The 20414-nt window shown below is 27.3% G+C and overlaps 2 long non-coding RNA genes across 3 annotated transcripts; one reads left to right on the forward strand and one right to left on the reverse strand.

The window, feature by feature from the left end:
* Positions 1-2969: 2969 nt before the first annotated feature.
* On the reverse strand, positions 2970-13989 carry LOC142332400 (uncharacterized). 2 transcript variants are annotated; one of them, XR_012758297.1, is made up of 3 exons: positions 13777-13989; positions 9716-9817; positions 2970-4841 (listed from the first exon to the last, which is right to left on the reverse strand). It is a non-coding gene; the product is annotated as an uncharacterized LOC142332400 (long non-coding RNA). The 2 variants fall into 2 exon arrangements; XR_012758298.1 differs by lacking the exons at positions 9716-9817; positions 13777-13989 and adding an exon at positions 5209-5908.
* On the forward strand, positions 6411-15735 carry LOC142332401 (uncharacterized). The gene is made up of 3 exons (XR_012758299.1): positions 6411-6490; positions 8382-8572; positions 15632-15735. It is a non-coding gene; the product is annotated as an uncharacterized LOC142332401 (long non-coding RNA).
* Positions 15736-20414: the final 4679 nt, after the last annotated feature.

Genomic DNA, 20414 nt, shown 5'->3' on the forward strand with positions numbered 1-20414 from the left:
AAGATTTTCTGAAATATATTTAACAAATTTTGCCTGAAAAGGTTCGATGTGTCTCTCACAAGCATACTTCTCACAATTTTTGCCATACAAAAAAATCAGCAACTTTGGAAATATTCTTCTGATAAAAGCACTCATCTTTCTGCTTAATAAAACGCAACGATAAAGTATATTAATAAATTTAAAAATAAACAAGTAACGATAAAATTATTTTCTATATGATATAACCCATACATGAGAAATAATAGTAATACAAGGACGTATTTCTAGTAGCTGAGGTGAGGTTTCATCATTTTTAGTTGCAACAGTGAATTCTAAATCTGTGTTTCATAAAAATATTTTGTTAAATTGCTAAATGATATTTTAAGATTCATTTCAATATTGGTAGGCCTGTTAAAATAATTCTAAAAAAAGGCATACATTCATAAATAATTTGTTCATTAATAAATAAATCATATATATATACCCAAAAAATTATTTACAAAAATATATTTACCACTCATTAGTGAATAGCACATTATCATATTAGAATAAATAGTAATCATTTAAATATGAGTATACATATTAATATTAAATACCCTTATAAACATAATTTTAGTTTCCTAACATGCAATACATTTTTTTCATCTGTTTTCTGATGCTGAAAACGAATAAGAACTCAAGACTATCACCCAACATTTTTGAAAATTTCATACATGTGAAACATGTAAATAGACTTCTCCGATTGAAGCCTACAATTAATTAAAATTTATTATTTCATATCGTCAAAATATTTTATATTTTTCAGAAATTCTACTTTTTGAGTAAAAAATTCAATTTATAATCATGTTTTATTTAGAATCCCTACAATTCAATTAAAAAATTTTGGAATATTCTGTCCTTGGGCACGGTGCATCGTAACCTGATAACTAACTGCATTCTTCTTTCAGATGAAGAGCTGAAAAAACAGCCAAGGGAAACTATTGTTGAATTTGTTGGTGCGTTGATGGAACTGAAGTCTCCAATTTTGATTGGTAAGATAACAAAGTTTTCACAATGTTTTAATCATTTGTTAGAACCCAACCTGTGAAGAATATTGTGCATTATAATAGAAAAACAAAGTCCCATGAATAGGTACCTTGTCCAAACATGATCGCGACATAAACACGTGGGTGGAGTGGACTTAATGAATAGTTCGTTCAAATGGGTGAGGATGAATTGTGAAGAGAACAAGAAAATGGTACTATAGTTTGTTCTATCATACAATCGATAAAACTGTTGTAAATATTTTTTTATACAGGAGAGTTTTAGAAAATACAGCTACCAGTAGTAAACAAAAACTCTGTCATCATTTGTTTTCAGACTGGAGATAGCTTAATTATTATGTAAAATTGGTATAAATACAACATCGACTAGAGGTCATAATACTAGTTCCAGCAAAGAAAAAATTAAAATCGTCAACTGATACTCCAGCTGATGTTCGTTTGGATAATTATGAACACTGGGGCCTGTACGTATAAAAAAATTAAAATGTAAAATTCCAAATTGTAAATGATTTACAAGAGTAAAGTGCACAGTGTTTACTTTGTGTTTCAATAACAAAAATAATTGTTTTATGAAATGTCGTACTGATGAACATAATTAGACTGTTTATTTGTGAAGATAATGTAAAGTGATTAGAGAATAATTATTGTTTTGGCTAAAGGATAGTATTATAATGTTAAAAATTGTCAATATAAATCTTTTAAAAAAATTAGCTTGTGGCTTATCAAAAATAGAGTATTAATTTTTAAAAAAGTGTTTTTTCTTAAAGTCTGATTATAGGCATCGAAAATCTGTTATAATTAAAAATAAAAATAATTTGAGATTCATCTTTTTAAAATATCTAACATTTTTATTTGTATATTTATATATTTTTTTTTTTCAAATTTATTAAAATTGCATATTTTTAATTACATTGTTGAAAATGATAGTTTTTTATATGATTTAGCATTAGAATATATTTTTGTAATAAAATTTAACAGTATAAACAACATATAAATAATTTAGAACCTAATAGATGGTTCAAAATGCATAAAGTAGCCGTTTGTCAGCCATATAAAAAAAATTTCTAAAAAATTTAAAAACCCAATTTTTAATTTTTTAACTATTTTTCTGATAAATTACACATTTTTTAAATTTAAAAATTCATGCATTGTAGGGTTAATATACAATCTAAATCAGTTATTAGCTGTAATATGCATTTTCATAATTTTTGCTGGAGAAGTTGTTTTTATTTAGAAGTTGTGATCAAAATTACATAAGTGGGTTGTTAAAAAATTTCTTTTCTAGCGATTTAAGTATTAATGTTGTGAATATTTTAAAACATAATTTATACAGTATGCTTCTGGTGACAAACATCTACATTATAAATTCACTTACATTAAATTTACCTTTGTAATATTTTCATTTTAATTAAAATAGCTTACAAAATGAAAATTTTTCGTTCATTTGGGTTTGGTTTAAATGCATTTATTAATCGCAATCAATTTTTTAATATTATGGAATAAAACACATTAGGGCCTGTAAAGGTTAAACTATAGGAATAGTATATGAACCTGGTTTTCTTACTATAAACAGTAATTATTAATAAAAGATTAGAAAATAGATAATTATCGGTAACATTTTAAGTAAACAACAGTCATTAATGTTTTATGTGGTGCTACTGTACTATACATGCAATGGCAACGTCGAACAAAGTTGTTTGGTGTTCTCATAACAGTGTTGAAATGATGAAAGCTCTGCCTATAAAATTTACAATTACTTACAATTTACCTATTTACTATTTACCTATTTATTTACAATTTACTTTTAGATGTAATAGGCAATGGAGATAAGTATAATTATTTGCGCTATATTATATTTTGAGTACCTACTCAAATATAAAAACTGTAAATAAATAAAGGTATACAAGGTAAAGTTGAATAAATAGACTTAAATAATAATTACCTGTATGGTTTTATAACATGTTCATTATTATTATTAAATATTTTTGAACAAATTTGTGTTATAACAAAACAAATATTGTTTTATTATTCTGATTAAATATGCACTCGCAAAAAAATTTAAGCACAAACCACGGAAGCAAAATTAATTGTTCTGGCATTTGCCTTACAACCAAGGGAAACCATGGTAAAACCTTGGTCAGAACATCAAAAATATTTTAAAACATTCATTGTACAAAAAAAATAAACGTTACAATCAGAAATAATTTAAGTTCTTCCAATTATATTATGTTCTGAAATAAAATCAATTAACAAAGAAAAATCTCATATTTTTTGAACATATTCTTGTCAGGAAGGAGCCCTACGTTAGTGACTATCAAACATTTACAATTGTCTTTACACATTTATGATTATAAATATAAATAAGAACAAACCCTAGTTTTAATATACAAGAAATTAAGTTTTAGTACCTTAAAATATATTTGTTGGGCAATGTGAAAGTTTTTCTTCAAAATATTTGTAATTAACACTTTAAATATTTTTAGTTTTTCTTTTGTAGAAGAAATAACAATTAACATATTTACATAAATAAAGAGTATAAAAGTTAATAAATGTTTTTCAGTAATAAAATATTTTTAAAATATTTCTTAATATAAATTTAACATACAACAAAATCCAAAAGAAATTAATCAAATAAATATAAAAAATATTGTACTTTTAATAATAATTAACAATATTACTTTCAATGGCGAAAGAAAAATTAATTTTACATAATATAAAACTAAGTATTATAATCTTAATGAATAATTTCTCCACAATATTTCCAAATAAGAATTTAAAATATTACAATACATTTAATAATAAAACAAAACATGATTCAAAATCATACATTATTATGTTTTTCATTTTACTTGAAACATTGATTTAATAAATAAATTTATTTAAATAAATAAATATATTTAAATAAATCCTGATGCTCCTGGTTTATTGTACAAATAACAAGAAACCAGGAGTTTCTTTACTTTTATATATAAAAAAAAAAACTCTTTATTGAAATTCTTGATGGTACTTCACCAGACTCATCTTACACAGCCAACACAGGTCTCATGTCTTTTGCATACACAACATAGTTACTGTGATTGTACATTTCAGTTCTTGCTCCTTGTTCAAGTCTTTCTACGCTTAATCAAATTTTGATTTTTCAAAATCAGTTCATTTTCTCTACCAGCACTGTAACTTTACACTCTGTATAGTCATTTGCTATGTTTCTTCCACCCTAAACACTATCGTATGCACTTTCACTATTTCATTTCAGCTTTGTTTTCTTTAAAATTTTCCTTATTTTTGGTTACATCCATTTCTTTTAATTATTGTCATTCCTATACCTCAGTATCTTTCAATCGATCTTCCTTAGCCGGTTTCTGTTGAATGTATTTAACTTGATACCATTCACTGCATCTTTTGTCTTTCACGTTCCTTCTAATATATTAACTCTATTGACTTCATTATTTCTATTTTTTACATTTATTCGTTTGGCTTTCTATAGAATCTACTTTTGTAATAACTTGTAAACTTGTTCCTACTTAATTTTGCTTTAACTTCACATCATTCTCTTTTAGTTTGACTGTAATTCATTTACTTTTATTGTTTTATGGTACTTGACGCTTTTAATTTTTAAAAGTTTGTTACTTGACTTCACAGTAATATCAATCAATATAATGATACAGCCATCATAAAATTTAGTTATGTAGTTTATGACTGCCATATGAAATAACTAAATGGATGTTGTTGGAAGATTTGGCTCCTTAATTCTTAAACCCGTTGATCATATGATCAGATCTTAAATTATAAGTGTTGTACTCCCTCTTGTCTTGATGAAATCTGCAAAGATATATAAATAGTCACTTGCATTAAAAAAAAAAAGATAAAATAAATAAACCTAAAGGATAATGTATCAATCATTTCACTGAGAAATGGATCAGTCGTGGAGGTCCACATTTCTGGGCACCAAGAACATTTGTTATAACACCTTTAGATTTTTGCATCTAGGGACAGATGAGAAATATCATATATAAAACAAAAATACATTCTCGTGAGGAATTAATTGTTTACATTATGGATGCTGCTGAGAAACTTAAGGATAGCCCTTAAGTACTATAAAGAGCTACAAAAGCAGTACAGCAGGGAGGTTTTGAAACTGGTGGGCTTAGTTTTGAATATTTGTTATAAACTGGTAGATACGACTTACTGTATTGTTTCTAAATTGAATTCTAATTTTTTTAAACTTTCTTTGTTTTATTTGACTTATCTTGCACCATTATGTTCAGAATTACATTTTCTATTCGTTTTATTTAAAGGTTTTACATGTTTATTACCCGTTTAACAACGTTATTGTAGATCAAACATAATAACGGGTTTTTTACTTTAAATGATTGATTTTCATCCTACATTTCTTAAAACCTATTTCAGATACTGTTTTGGTAGCTATTTTATTCTATTTTTTAAGGTAAAAACCCCATAGAAATCACTAATTCTGCCCCTTAATTATTGTCCTATAAATTTTCGGTACGACCTCTTTCACCGGGATTGCTGAAACCCGAGCGAAATCTTTCATTAACCGTTATTTACCAACAAAACATTTTAGCCTTGTTTAATAAATTTTTAATTTTTTTAATTTCACAAGCAGAATAGGTTATGAAAATCACGGAAAAAACTTCGATGTACATAATCTGTATAACGTGATCTCAATTTGTAATTTTTTTTTCTGTAGTCTCCGTGAATCACCGAGGATATTACTTCTGAAATAATGAGTATACAAATCATATTATTACGATTTGAAAGATGTAACTCGCGACTACGAAACTGATTTGCAGACACGTTCACCACTTCCAACCCGGTTGGTATAATCTCAATTTAAAGAAAAAAACATATATATAAAGATATATTAAAAGTTCTATTACTTTATAAGTTTACTTTTTAAAACATAAATTTTATACACAATAGCGATTCTACTAAAATAATGAAATAAATATCTTAGACAAGATTGGTATAGTTTAAAACGTGAAAACTACCGTCAACAACATATTGTTATGACCAACCCTTTTTATATTACAGCTAAACAACATATTAATAGTATAAAGAAAGGCTGTTTCGAAAAATCCAATTATGCTAAACACATTTTATAAAATAAACATAATTACAGCCCGGATAATTTTATTTATATATCAGATTTTCCAACAATTTTTATAAAACCAGCAATCTCAAAAAAAAAAAAAAATGTATATTTTTACAACAATAAATTACTAAAGGGACATATAAAATTTGAAGATGATTTTCTATTTAAATTAATAATTATCAAGTTGCCTAACTTTGATTATCTAGTTACATTGACGAATGGTTTTGTTAATAATATTTTAACAATATTTTGTTTTTTGTTTACGTTTTTAATTTTAAAGTTTTAATTACAAAAAATCTATCCCCTGATGATGGTCAAATGACCCAAAACGCTAGGGATATAATATAAACTGTTGGTAAGGTTGATTTTTATAACAAATTATTTAACCTAACTTGCTGCTTTATAAATAAATGTTTTATTCTGATAAGAACAAATTATAAAATTTTAAAAACGAAATAGATGTGTTTAAAGTTCGTATTAATTATTTAATCAAATACATGAAATGACGTTCAGGTAAATAAATTAATTATAAAATACTACTACAAAATATTAACAGTAAAGAAATCGCTACTGAAAATAATATTGAGCATATACTAATATCTGTACATGTAGAAGTGGACGCAGATAAATCATGTAATTGTGTTTTTTTTAATTCATCAACAGAACAATATTGTTTCTGTAAAACTAAATATTTTAATTGTAAAATAGGCTGATGGATAACTGATTATACAGTTTCCTTTTTCATAAAGTATGCCTCAATAATGATCTGAAAGCAATTTTTTTTTTATTCTAAAAGGTGTTATGTCTTTAAAAAGCCCACAAATTTGACTTTACACATTATACGAGAAAATATTTAGGCATACAAGTAATTGATAATGAGTACAAGCTTAGTGTTTTATAAAGATGCTTCAGAGTAAAACTGTTCACTACATTTTGGTAAACAAAATCATATTTATCATCCCACAAGAATTTATCATCCCACAAGAATTTATCAAATAAAAAACCCAAAGGTTTTGCTTTGTGGACAACAAAATTACTATATATGTAATGGGAATTCTGGCCACACAATCTGCAATGTTATGTTTAACCAAGAAGCACAATGTGACAGTTTTATCCATATTTTAAGTTACATTGTTACAATTCATCCAGTGAAAATTTTTTAAAGCTGCAATTGTGAAAAATTCAATCCATTTTTATTAATTATCTTTAGAAATATAGATACAGCTGTGAAAAGAGTTGTAATGAATGGCTCAAGAATTTTCGGCAGATCATTAATAAACAATAAACAAAGCAAAAAATTTTTCCTGAGGCGCTCCACACTCTACATCTTGAAGCGAGGACCTAAATTTACATGTGTATTCTTGGCAAATGATAAAATTTCTACTACTTGTGAGGTACGACTTGAAAAGCAAGTTTCTTTTCAGATACTGATACCACAGCTTCTAAGTTGTTTTATCAGTATAAATAAATGTTTTCCAATATTTCTCTTATTGTCTGTTCTTAATATTTTAATATTTTTTTAATATCTTTTCTTGTTCTTAATATTTTTTTTTTGTCTTAAAGAATTAAAAATATTTTCCAAAAACCAGGAAATGGCTACGTCTTTTAAGACATGTCTGCTAATGGAAATATAAAAATTAGATTACCTTATAAATATAATGGTGCACTTGCTGTTAAGCTGCCCTGTCAGTACGCTGTACAATAATATTTATCAAGAATAAACATAGCAATATAAGTATACACTTTCTTTTAGTTATCACGCATTTGAGTATGATATTTTAAGTACGTAATATACACATCTTACTCTGATCAAGTAGCATTTGGATAGGTAATGCAGAACATACTTTAAGAATAGATTCAGTATATGAAAAACAGAATAAAAGTTCATTTATTACCATCAAACGTTCTATGTATATTACCATCTATATTATCTGTCTCATTTTTGTTTTTCTAAAAATTATTTCTCAGTAAGTTTTGAGGTATCTTGATAATATTTTGTATAGTTATTACATTTTCTGATAAATAAGTATTTGTGACAAATAAAGCTTCAGTTTGTAATAAATTTAACAATATATTAAGCTCTAAAAAGAGAGAATAACTACAGTGAAGATTAAATTAAATTATAAAATGGAATTATTGTTTGCAATAGTATTGTATTGTAATTTACATATAAATTTATGGTAACAATATTTTAAAAGTTACAACCAGCATATCCCCATTTTTTTTGTGTTTTTGTTTTCTTTTAGTTCACAAAAGTTATTTGAAGGTAAGATGAAAAATAAAATATTTGTAAATTTAAGAATGTAATATACTACCAAGAACAAAGTAATGCTACATAATAACAGAATGATCTCAGAGAAAAATGTTAGATTTGAAGGTGTAATAAATCATGAAAGTGTATTTTATATGACTGCCGAGAATAGATTGGAACTGACAGGTAGGTTGTCAATGGTAGGTTACATCAACAACAGCTGGAAGGTTCATTTTTTTTAGAAATTATGGTGTGATAACAAATCTTTCCACCACTGTACCTGTCCTGAACAATATTACAAAATACCAAAAGTTTGGTTTAAAATAAAATTTTTCTTTACTAGTTAATAAGTAAACTGTGATGATTATGTTAATTTTCAAATCATTATTACCTCTTCATCTCATATGTTCTATTAAAATTATATTTTTGGGCTTAACTGTTAAAAATTTTATAATGACAAAATGACATCATTTATTAAAATATAATTTTAAACTAAGTTACGGTAGATTCTACATGCAAATGCAGGTATAGAATTTTTAGTGCGATAACAAAGTAGATTATTTTCTACCATAATTTACAGGTAAGTTACAAATAAAAATCATGCCTGAAAGTGAATTAATGATTTAAAGGTGTTTTCATTTGATGAGCTTGATTCTCTTAACACTTATTAAAATAAGTGATTTTTATATCGTTTGAAACTTATAATATTACAGCAAATTTTGTAAATTCTGCTGAAGAATATCGGTGATCATAAATAAAATTTCCCAACAGTAAAAGTGTAAATGTCACTTATCCCAAAAAACGTAAAAAATTTTCCCTTTAAAATTAAGTAGATCGTTTCTCTCTTTGGTAGATACATTGAAACCCACCAGGATATGCTGCATTTCTTATATGAAGTAATCTAAAAGACTTGAAGTTAACTTGGAACTTTCGATGTTATCCAAATTAATCGCTTCATTACTAATATTGTAATGATCTTCAAGACAAATAATTTTTGATATAATGTAATTAATTACATTTATAAACTATGATATAGAGCTAAGCCTTCAAATATAATAAAATAAATAAAAATTTGTAGAATCAAGAAGTGATGAGTTAATCCCAGGTTTTCGTAATCCTTTTAAGTATTTTCTCTGAACTTAAAAACCTATGGAATTTTTTTTTCTTAAAGCCCTTCTAATCTTTTGTTACAACTGTCTTCCCTCTCTAACAGCTGCTGGACACTTAAATGTATGTTGATGTCACCACTTTTCTACATTAATTTTCTAATGGTTTTTACTTATTGTGTTGCACATTTTATATGTTGTAATAATTAAACTAAAAACTCACCGATTTACAGTTTCCTCTCCAATCTAATTTAATGAAAATTAGGATTCTATTTCTGATTAAATTCTGGGATAAAAGTCCTCCATATCAGTACTCCTGACATTGCTGAAAAAGAAAACTTACCAGTTTAGTTATTATTAAATTATGACAAATAAATAACAAACAAGTCTACAAGTTGTATTAGTATAATTATTTGTTTACTGATAAGTTCACTCATAATTGTGAATACAGTCCATAAATAAATTATAAAATTATCTTTATGCTTTATGTTATGAAGAAATTCGGTGAATTAAATTATAAGAAATGTAAATTAATTCATCAAGATATCAAAGTCTAGTATGTTGTTCTTTTAATATAATAATTTGCCTGGGAAATAAGTTTCATAAGCAGACAGATACCACTCTGTTAAGGGGACATTAAGAAAGTTGCCTCAGTACAAGAGATAAATCCAGAATTTTATCAAAGACGAAGTTCAAAGATGTAATTGATATTCATGGAATCTATATGAGGAAAAGGGGTTCCAATCGACTCAAGAAGTCTAATTCTCAATAATAATAATAATAATTAATATTTATGTCTCTGAAGGTGTCACAATTCAACAGATAACCTGACATGACACATGTCTATTCTCAAAAAAAAAATGCAGAGCCAGTCTTAATAAAAACTCAACATCACGAGTTAGGCTTGCTGAGGAAAATGGATATTTAATTGTTTTTCTGATGCCTTTGCCTCAAAATTATTGCATATCAGCATGAAGCTAACTAAACTATAGCTGATATTCAGCCCTGAAATTGGTCCTTTTACTCTAATTCACATTGAATGGTTATATTGTGTCTTAATAAATGTAAAGAAATCAACTTTATATGGTATCACTTGTATCTTGCATGACTTGTATAACACATAAGTCACAGATCGGAATTTATTATGTAATAACTTGTTCAACCACTTCTTCATTCTGTTTAGTGCTGGTAAAGGAGCAATTGATGAAAGACATGATGATATTGCTGTTTCCAACTGTGAGATGCATTTTGCAATTCATTTTTTGTGAGCAAGCAAACAGTGAAACTACTAAAATCTGTAGATTATAATCCCATGTTATTATGAGTGATGTAGTCATGATGACAGAAAATCAAAGAGAAGCAAGCTAAACAGATTCAAATGATATTATTGAACTGAAAAATGATTGTCACAATATTTTGAGAACAAAAGAGTCTACTAGCAGAATTCATGGAACTTGCGACTGCAGCGATATCAGAATCTTATTATGAATTGAAGTAGTTTGGACAAATCAAATCATGCAGACTGCTCTCAATGGCGATTATTCTTCTGAATGAAAACGCATAACGTTACGCTAAATGCCACTCAAAGGCTTTAGTTGTCGGTTCAAGTTGGAGATTTTTATTGTTACTCCTGTTTAGACACTGCTTGAATACCATCTCTTTATTAAGATAAAGATTTGTCTGTTAATCAGTATAATGAAACTAACAAGGGGTTCAGAAATGGGTGGTGGTTTTCTAAAATCATTTCTACAAAAGTTGGTGTTGTGGTGCAACAAATGCCAGAGAGTGGAGCGTTTTTAGGGAAAAGTGTAGTGCAGATATGTTTATAAGATATAGTGATCTAAATAATAAAATATATATAGACATTGTTTTTTTTCTTATCAAAATTCATGTACATTCCATATTTGTCTGTACGTTTTGGAGAATTGACTTTTCACGATAGTTTTATATTTTTACTAAAGTAAAACTTGGCAGTTTTTATTAATTTGTCCTAACATTGCAGAAGAACAGCTGAAAAATGATTTGTAATCAAGAATTACCTTAAACCTGATTGATATTTAGATATTTATTTTAAAACATGATAGAGGAACCGCAGCTGTTATGATAATTTTTTTTATTTCTAGTTACTTAGGAAGAAATTGTACTTAGAAAAAATAAATCAATAAAATAATTATAATCATATTTATATGTCATTTGCTATGAACAAAAGATTTAATGCGACAAGATACGAGATGCATGTCCCACAAAATGGCATTGGCATTCTCAAGAAAACAGCATTTCATGCCGGGCTTAGTAAGGAAAGTGAGGGCTGAAACAATTGCCAGTCATCTTCTACACAGAGTAGGCCAAGCCCACTAAAACGCAGGAAATCTTTCAGCTCTACAAGCAACCCCTTCACTCCATTCACCACTGGGACTGGTCGCATATGCAAAATCATTATTCTTAATAAAATAGAAAGCAATTGTACTTCTTATCTCTTTTGCGCTTTATATTCATCACTACATTGTGATTATGACAGATTATTTAATTCAATAACCGAAGTTACAACTTCTGCTAGGTCACAGAAAATGATTCGCGAAATGTACCTCACAGTTGGGAACAGTAACATCATGTGTTTCATCGAGTACTCGTTTACCAGCATTAAATCGAATGAAGTGAATGAATATGTAATTAGATTATGCATAGCTGATTGGTGTTATATAGTTATATAGTGCATTATATACTTTGCTTCTACTTAGTAAAAATTTAATTAATTCTTATAATGTAATATCATTGCAGATGTAAAATAGTTAATTAAAATTATTTGTTTTAAATAATTAAATATTTTATTAAATTTAAATAAAACATTGTTTCAATTTAAACATATTGTCAGATATTGAAATAACACTGTCTATGCAAAATTTGTATCTAACATGTTACACAACTTTCCTTACTGTAATTTGGGTGCTGATCTCCAATATGCCATTGAAATTGTGTTACTATGTTAAGGTTTTACATAAATCATAAATTTGTAATGTTTTTTTGGTAATAAATTCATTTTGATCAACTACTCATTACAATTCAGAATAGTTTCTGTATTTTTACTTTTAAACAGTATGCACACATGCTTAATAAAGAAAAAATAAATAAAGAATGTGTACATTGTATCATGAAAGTAGACATGTATGATATCATACAGACATCTGTTGTTGCCATTACAGAGCTTAAAATTTTATTCAGTCTAGCTTCAATTGTCTGTACTGTGTGTTGTGTTCACACAGTTGTTAGTGTTTTGCTATATTTTCATAAATTCTTTATAATACTGAAGAGATTTTTTTCTCATTTTTATTTGCTACATGGCATCTATAAAAGTTTGTGGATACTCAAATCATCCAGACAGTTATTGTTACATTAAAGGTAAATGTACGCATAAATCTCAAAGAAATACTTATTTATAAATCAATGAAAACTGCCTGTTAATTTTGATTGCGCACTCAGGGATCAACATAAAATCTGGGTGCCTCATGTTATTTTTATATCGTGCTCAGTAAGTGAACAGTTCAACAGGAAACGACAAGCTAATGCATGATAAATAACAGGAAGTCCTTCAGAGACATAGTTGGTGTTTTTAGGCAACAGAAAAGATGAAAACTATGTTTATGGTTAATAAACTGTTTAAAAACTACAAATATTTAGTATGTCATTACTAATATTTGTCATTACAAATAAATATTTAAATATTTGTCATTACAAATATTTAGTATGTCATTAAAAATTCATTTCCTACAGTCTCATCTAGACTTTATCCTGAAAATTTGTGCTGTCAGTGATGAGCAGGGAGACCGTTTCTGTCAGCATCACTTCCAAGGAAGATGGGATGCTAGAATGATTGATGACTGTTGTTGGTTTTTATTTAGAGAAACTGATAAAACATCGCACAAGCAAGAAAACAATTGCCAACTTATTTTAAAAATTTAGTTCCAATGATTTAATCATTTAAAAACTGTATTGAATATATTTCAATTCATCTGTATTTGAATAACAAAAACTTAGCTGATTTAAACAAATTATAAATGAATACACAAAAATAATAACTTTTTGAAATATTGGTATGACACTGATTATGCATTTATTGGTAAATAATTCGTATGTAACTAAAAATGCAATGTATTACACAAAATTTTGTAAGTTTTGAATTCAGCACCCAATATTTGTTAAAATCACCATGCCCAATTCTAGATGTATTTTTTTTTTTATTTTGCTGCATTTTAAAAAAATTATGTTTTAGACATTTACAGTACTTACTTTTTATTCAATCCATATTTGAAACTGCGGTTGATAGTCACTTTAACTAAAATTTTCTTTATCTTCCATAATCATTTTCTGCTTTCAATATTACATTTGAAAATCAGTAACAATTTTTTTTTTTTGTTACAGCTTCCATGAATTTAAAAGTACTCCTGGTAAAGCACCTACAACTCAAAATCACTTGGCAAAAAGATTAGTAATGCACTTAATATAAACTGTTAATTTTTTTTTTTTTTTTTTTTTGTTTTCCGTAGGAGGAGGAAAAAGCTGTATCAGCCACCGTCTGCGCCCGCAACAGACGGTAGTGTCGGGCTCTCACCGACTAAAAAACCTCCCCCTTAGGGAGGAGGACCCTATTAGGGATTGGGATCGCGGACGCGACTTAACTAACTAATAATAAAATAATATCTACATTGTACCTGAAAAAAATACACAGCATATACAAAATTTAAATCTATTTTCATAAAACTTAATTTACATTGCTTATCTAAGTAATTTTAATGTAAAATTTACGTTGAACCTGAAACAGAAACATACACAAAAGTATACATAAAAAATTCCCTACAGGAAAGTTCCTATCAGGGGACCCTACTGGGACTAGGCATTGGGATCGCGGACGCGACTTAACTAATAATAAAATAATATCTATGTTGTACCTGAAAAAACATACACAGCATATACAAAATTTATATCTATTTTCATAAAACTTAATCTACACTGCTTATCTAAGTAATTTTAATGTAAAATTTATGTTGAACCTGAAATAGAAACACACAAAAATAGACATAAAAAATTCCCTAAAGGAAAGTTCCTATCAGGGGACCCTACTGGGACTAGGCACTTACCGCGATTTTATAAGAATATTATACTGTCACCTTAAAAACTACACAACTTATTTTTAACATGAAAATTTATAATATTAAACAATAATAACAAAAGTAGAAAATAATAACAAAATACCTATAGTAGAAAATTATCCTACAATAAAAGGGAGTACCACAATGTAAGGAGGGCCACTTAACATGGCAGCTCTCCCTTAGAATATTAAATGAACCGTTGAGTTACCTGAAACAAAAGAAAATAAGACAAATTCAATTAGCGGTTGTGAATTAATAGAGCTTTGTTTTAATTATTAAATTCATTTTATATATGATAGCATTAAACTTTTTCTAACAAAAATATTTATTAGGAATGATTAGGTGGTCCATTTTTACTCCTTAAATATTTAACCTGAGGTAGAAGTATGTATATAGACATTTTTTTACAGAAATAGAATTGCTAGCTAGATAGGTACACAAGAAAAGCTATACCCTCCTCCAGACTAGATAGATACAAAGAACATTGAATTTTTTACAGACCCCGCATCGTTAGATATCCATTGAGAAATCATTGAAAAACACCCTTTTAATAAATCAAGGTGGAAGAAAATAAAGGAAAAAAGTGAAAGTTAGAAGGTTAGAAAGGAATAATCCACAGAAGATTGCTAAAAAAGACAACTCGCTCAAAAATATTCTAAGCCCCTTTTAAGGCAGCAAGGATTCCTCTCGTACAAGATCAGAGCGCTTTACCAAGAATAGATGCAAAAACACTATTCTGAATTAAGGTTCACTGATGTAGATGGTAACAAATCTATATCTCATCCAGGAATGTGTGTTATATGAACCTACTTGGCCGAGCTAAAATTTTCAGCTAAGAATAATGTTGAATGGTAACAAAAATCGATACAGGATATCTATAAACCACCCAATACTTTTACTAATTTTTATATTATTTTTTTTAAATCATACTTAATATTTTTATAAAATGAAATGCATCATTTATTTTCTTATTATTTTTTTACAATTTTATATAGGTTTCCACTTGCTTTGATTGCTCTGGTATTTAAAATTCATGAAATATTTATGTGCCATCTACTTTATAAGTTATTCAACAAATTTTGACAAAGAGGTGCAAGCATGGTTTCATTAAATTTTCATTGTCTAAAAAGAAAAAAATTGTGAAACCACTTCTAAATTTTTACACAGTATATTTTCTATTAAAATAATAGTTAAATGAAGATATCGCTTTGTTTCATCAATCAAAACCTGCTCTCTATCTGTAAACGTAGATAAAATTCATTTTTATTATAATTAAATGTTTGGGGGTATTTAAGTGAAAGATGACTGCCACAACAATAATTTGATTCTTATTTCATTTATTTTACATTATATATTTATATATATTATATATCAAATTTAACATTATATGAAATATAAACCACCTAAAAACAGTAATTAGATTATTTATACTTACCTTATTTATTTCCAATAACCGGTTTGTGCAGTATCTTACACCTTCACTTCCTATTAAATTCTATCTTATTCTTTTTAATTTATTTGTATTATTTTTGTGTAAATTAAAAATATTTTCACCAGTATATTTATGTTAATTTTTTTTTTTGCACAAGATTCCCTATCTTGTGCTAGTCGTTTCATTTTGGTATACGTTGTACCTGTACAATAGGGTATGTTGTATACCCTATTTATGTTCATAATATCATTTAAAATTTCACAATAGATAACATTATAATTTATGTTAAAAACGAGAAATCATTAAAAAGAATAAGTTTTAATGTAATAAAAACAGAATTTAATACAGATTGAAGATGCAGGGTACTGCGAAAAACAGTCAATGGAAATTAATATGGCAAGTTTAACTTACCTAATTAGTGTGTTTTTGTAGTTTATATTTCAAATAAAATATATCAGAAACAAATTAGGCATTGGCCAGATACTGGCATATCTTAATATGTAACACTACTAAATTTCTTTTCTTTATTATACTTATGTTTCCTTTATTGCATTTACATTGTAATTTGCCACACAAAATTACTGTGTTTCGCATGACATTTAATGCCAGATCTACATAAAATTATTAAAAAAGTTAGAAATAAAAGTAACTGCAGTATCAAAAGAGTTACCTATCGATGATGTAAACTGGGGTCTAAAACATTGCTCTGACCCTCTCTTTTTCTGTTTAGCCTCTGGAACCACCATAAGATATTGATATGTATGAATGCAAATTAAGTGTAGTTTTGTTTAGACTCAGGTCGACCATTCCTGAAATGTGTGGTTAATTGAAAGCCTACCATGAAAGAACACTGATATCTACAATCTAGTATTCAAATCAATTTAAAAGTCTTTACTACGATTTGAACCTTAGAACTCTCGACTTTGAAATCATTTGACTTGCAATGATGAGTTAACCACTAGGCTTGACCAGGTGGGGTAAAGCCTTGACCCTGGCCGATGGTACAAGGTAAGTGATAGTGGCTGTTGAAGCCACAGAGTGAGTAGCTCCATTACTTGGTCGCTCTAACTGAAGCTAAACATTGCATAAATGGATGGGGTTTTTTAATAAATACTAGTATTATTATGAAATATATATGATGTAGTAAAGAATTAGTAGTACCTTAATATTTTACCATTTGGCTACACAGCTTTACATTTATCACCACGGCTAATCCAAGGATCAAATTCATCGAGCAGCTGAAAGAATAGATCGATCTGGTACTCTGAAGATATAGGATGCAGGATGAAGTGAAAAGTTGATGAAATGTTGAATATAACCTGGTAATCTGTATTATTTCAAGTCTCATTTTTATTTATAGTTTGTACATTTTTGTAGTGAGGAAGATAACGTTAATTTCACACTTTGATGTTGATCGCACTTTAATTTCACACTTTATTTACACCATCACTTTATTTACCCCACAATTTTAAAATATGTGAAAATAAAATAATTACATACTAAAAACCAGAATCAGTACACGCCTTTTTAATATGCAAGGCAAAGTATTACATATAAAAATTATTAAATTTTGAAGTAATTTTGATTACTGTTATGCTAGATGGATTTCAAATAACCATTCTACTTAGGTTTTTACCACAAAAAATGGTAAATTTTGCAACTAAGTTAATTTTTTTAATAAAAAAATAAGCAAATAAAGTGAAATAATTTATTATGGCACCTCTAAAATCAGCTGACTCTGGTTTGAAAAAAATTAAACTAACATGCAAGCATGCATCTTCTCTGAAGCAGGTTGGCTGAACGCAGATTGGGGAAAGCAAAGGGGTATTCAAAATTTAAAATTTATTTCAAATAAAATAAAAAATTCTTAAAACTGTTATTAGATATAAATATGTTCTAACCTTCAATTTGATTAACATCTACCAAAAAAATTTAAGAAAAAGCTTATGTAATATAATATATATCAAATAAAAAAAAAAAATTAAAAATAAACATATTATATCCTACATGAACCAGATTCGAAAGCTGCATTTAATTAAGAAATTGCCTCTACATATTTACTTATTTTTTTAATTTCTTGAACTTATTTAAATGATTAATTTTGTCAATAAAATGAACAAAATTTAAATAATTTACAAAAAAGGTAATTTTAAAAACCCACTCATTAATATTTCAAATAAAATTTTATAAAGCAATATAAACTAAAATATGAATTTTTATGCGATTAAATTTAAAATTAAAATATAAATTTAAATTACAAATTTAATTTTTTATGAATTTAAATTGAGTTAAGGAGGACTTCAGCCACTTGTAGTGAAGAGATGAGCTGAAAAGACAAAGAAACATAATACACATAGAAAAACTATAAATATTATGAATAAACTATTTCTAACATTAACATATTTATATATCACCCCCCAATATATAAACACAGCACCCCAACCACATATACACAGCACCCCCCAACCGAAACCCGATGAACGATATCGGGATGATGAAATACGGGCGCGACGCGGTTGACACGGAACGAATGCTTTTTATGTACCCGGCACTTGGAAGAACTATTCATTGCATACAACATAGATATTTACAATGTCAATATGTAATCAAGAATTATAATTAAAAATAATTGTTATCATATTAAGATTATAATTAAAAATAATTGTTATCATATTAAGTAACTGATAAGCTAAGATGTGAATAATACACTACCTTTTCTACCTGTTAGAAGGTAGAATTTTCTACCTGTTCAGCAAGAATCTAAAATAATACACCCTGACCTGTGCCAAAGCATATCTGCAAATTTGGTATCTGTATAATACACCCTAATATGTGTGTTTTTACAATTACATAATTTGAAACTGTATTTCTAAAAATGAAACCGAATTAGAAGATTGAAATAGGGAAATATATGAATTAACCAGAAGATTTTTGTTTTAAAATTTAAACAGAAAAATGTTATCGATTTGATGAAATATAACTTACGGGATTTTTCTATTATTTTCAATATTAAAAATAGAAGATTTTTCAAAGAAATCAGTTAGAGAGTTTTTAATCATAATGAATTTACTTGTATTTTCCATATTTTCTTTTTTTCCCTTTTGCACTTGTGCAGATGTATGCATTACCATCCAGACCTCTTAATTATCCCCTTTAAGATTCTCTTAAGAATGCATTTTCACAGCATAATATGGCCAATCCCAATTGGAATTAAAAAAACAAAAGTCTATAATCTATATTATTGAAAAAAAGGTAAAGTTACTAATGAATAGCAAATTGAAAAAAGTTGTGATTGATGACAATCCAAGTGAAAAAGGGGGTATTTATTAATGCAAATACTAAATGTAATATTGAAGTTACCTCTATCTGTAGGATTATAGAAAAAAATTAAATCTTATTATTCAGTAATCCATAAGGAGGTCTTTTTTCATCAACAATATGAAATATAATTACAGTTTAATTCTATATGTGAACAGTGGGAGGTGCAAAATGATTAATAGCAGGTGACAGGTACCGATTAAATAGCAAATTCTAATCTCGTATAAAAAAAGAGAATGTGCTCGATTTTAGTTTTACATGGTTTTGGAAAATGGTTTATAAAAAACATACATTTATAGAAAAATAAACTAATAATTTCAGTGGATAACCACCAGGCAAGATATGGCATATACTCTAGAAGACTAAAACCAGGGCTTTGTTTTATGTATATAGTTTGCTCATATGAAAGGTTTAATGTAGTGTATTTTTAGGTTTAACATTCCTGTAAAAATTATCAATGGTAATAGTGATGGGCCTTTTAAATAGAACTAAAATGATTCCTGACTGATATACTGTAATAGTTCCTTATGGTTCTCTGCAGTATACTTTCAAATACTGTTTGATGGTGTCAAAAATAGATTTATGTAACATTAGATGGTTAGGGTGAGATAGATCTTTTTAAATGAAAGCTAAAAAATCTGATGTGTTATATTCATAAATTTGTTTATATGTAGATAATCAAAGGGACATTTTAGAATTAATTTTGTTGTTAAATATGGTTATTTATTTAAGAAATTACTTAGTGTAATTATAAAATAAAAGCAAATCCACAGAGAAAGTAAGATGCGAGGCTGTTTTGCATAAACAGATCAAATACGGTTGAAAAAAGCCAATACTATGAATTAGCAAATCACAAAATTTTGCTTATTTAAAAAAAAATTATAGTAAAAATAATAAATTTACAGAAAACTGCAGAAATTGTATTAACAGCCTGTTAAGTGGTTTATATATACCCTCTTCCTTAAAATCAATTATATTATAATTTAACCTCTTTGAAGACAGTTCTAATTTAATACTTGAAAATCGAT

This window comes from Lycorma delicatula, chromosome 11 (genome assembly GCF_047948215.1).
Source record: "Lycorma delicatula isolate Av1 chromosome 11, ASM4794821v1, whole genome shotgun sequence".
In the NCBI taxonomy this organism is placed as follows: domain Eukaryota; kingdom Metazoa; phylum Arthropoda; class Insecta; order Hemiptera; family Fulgoridae; genus Lycorma; species Lycorma delicatula.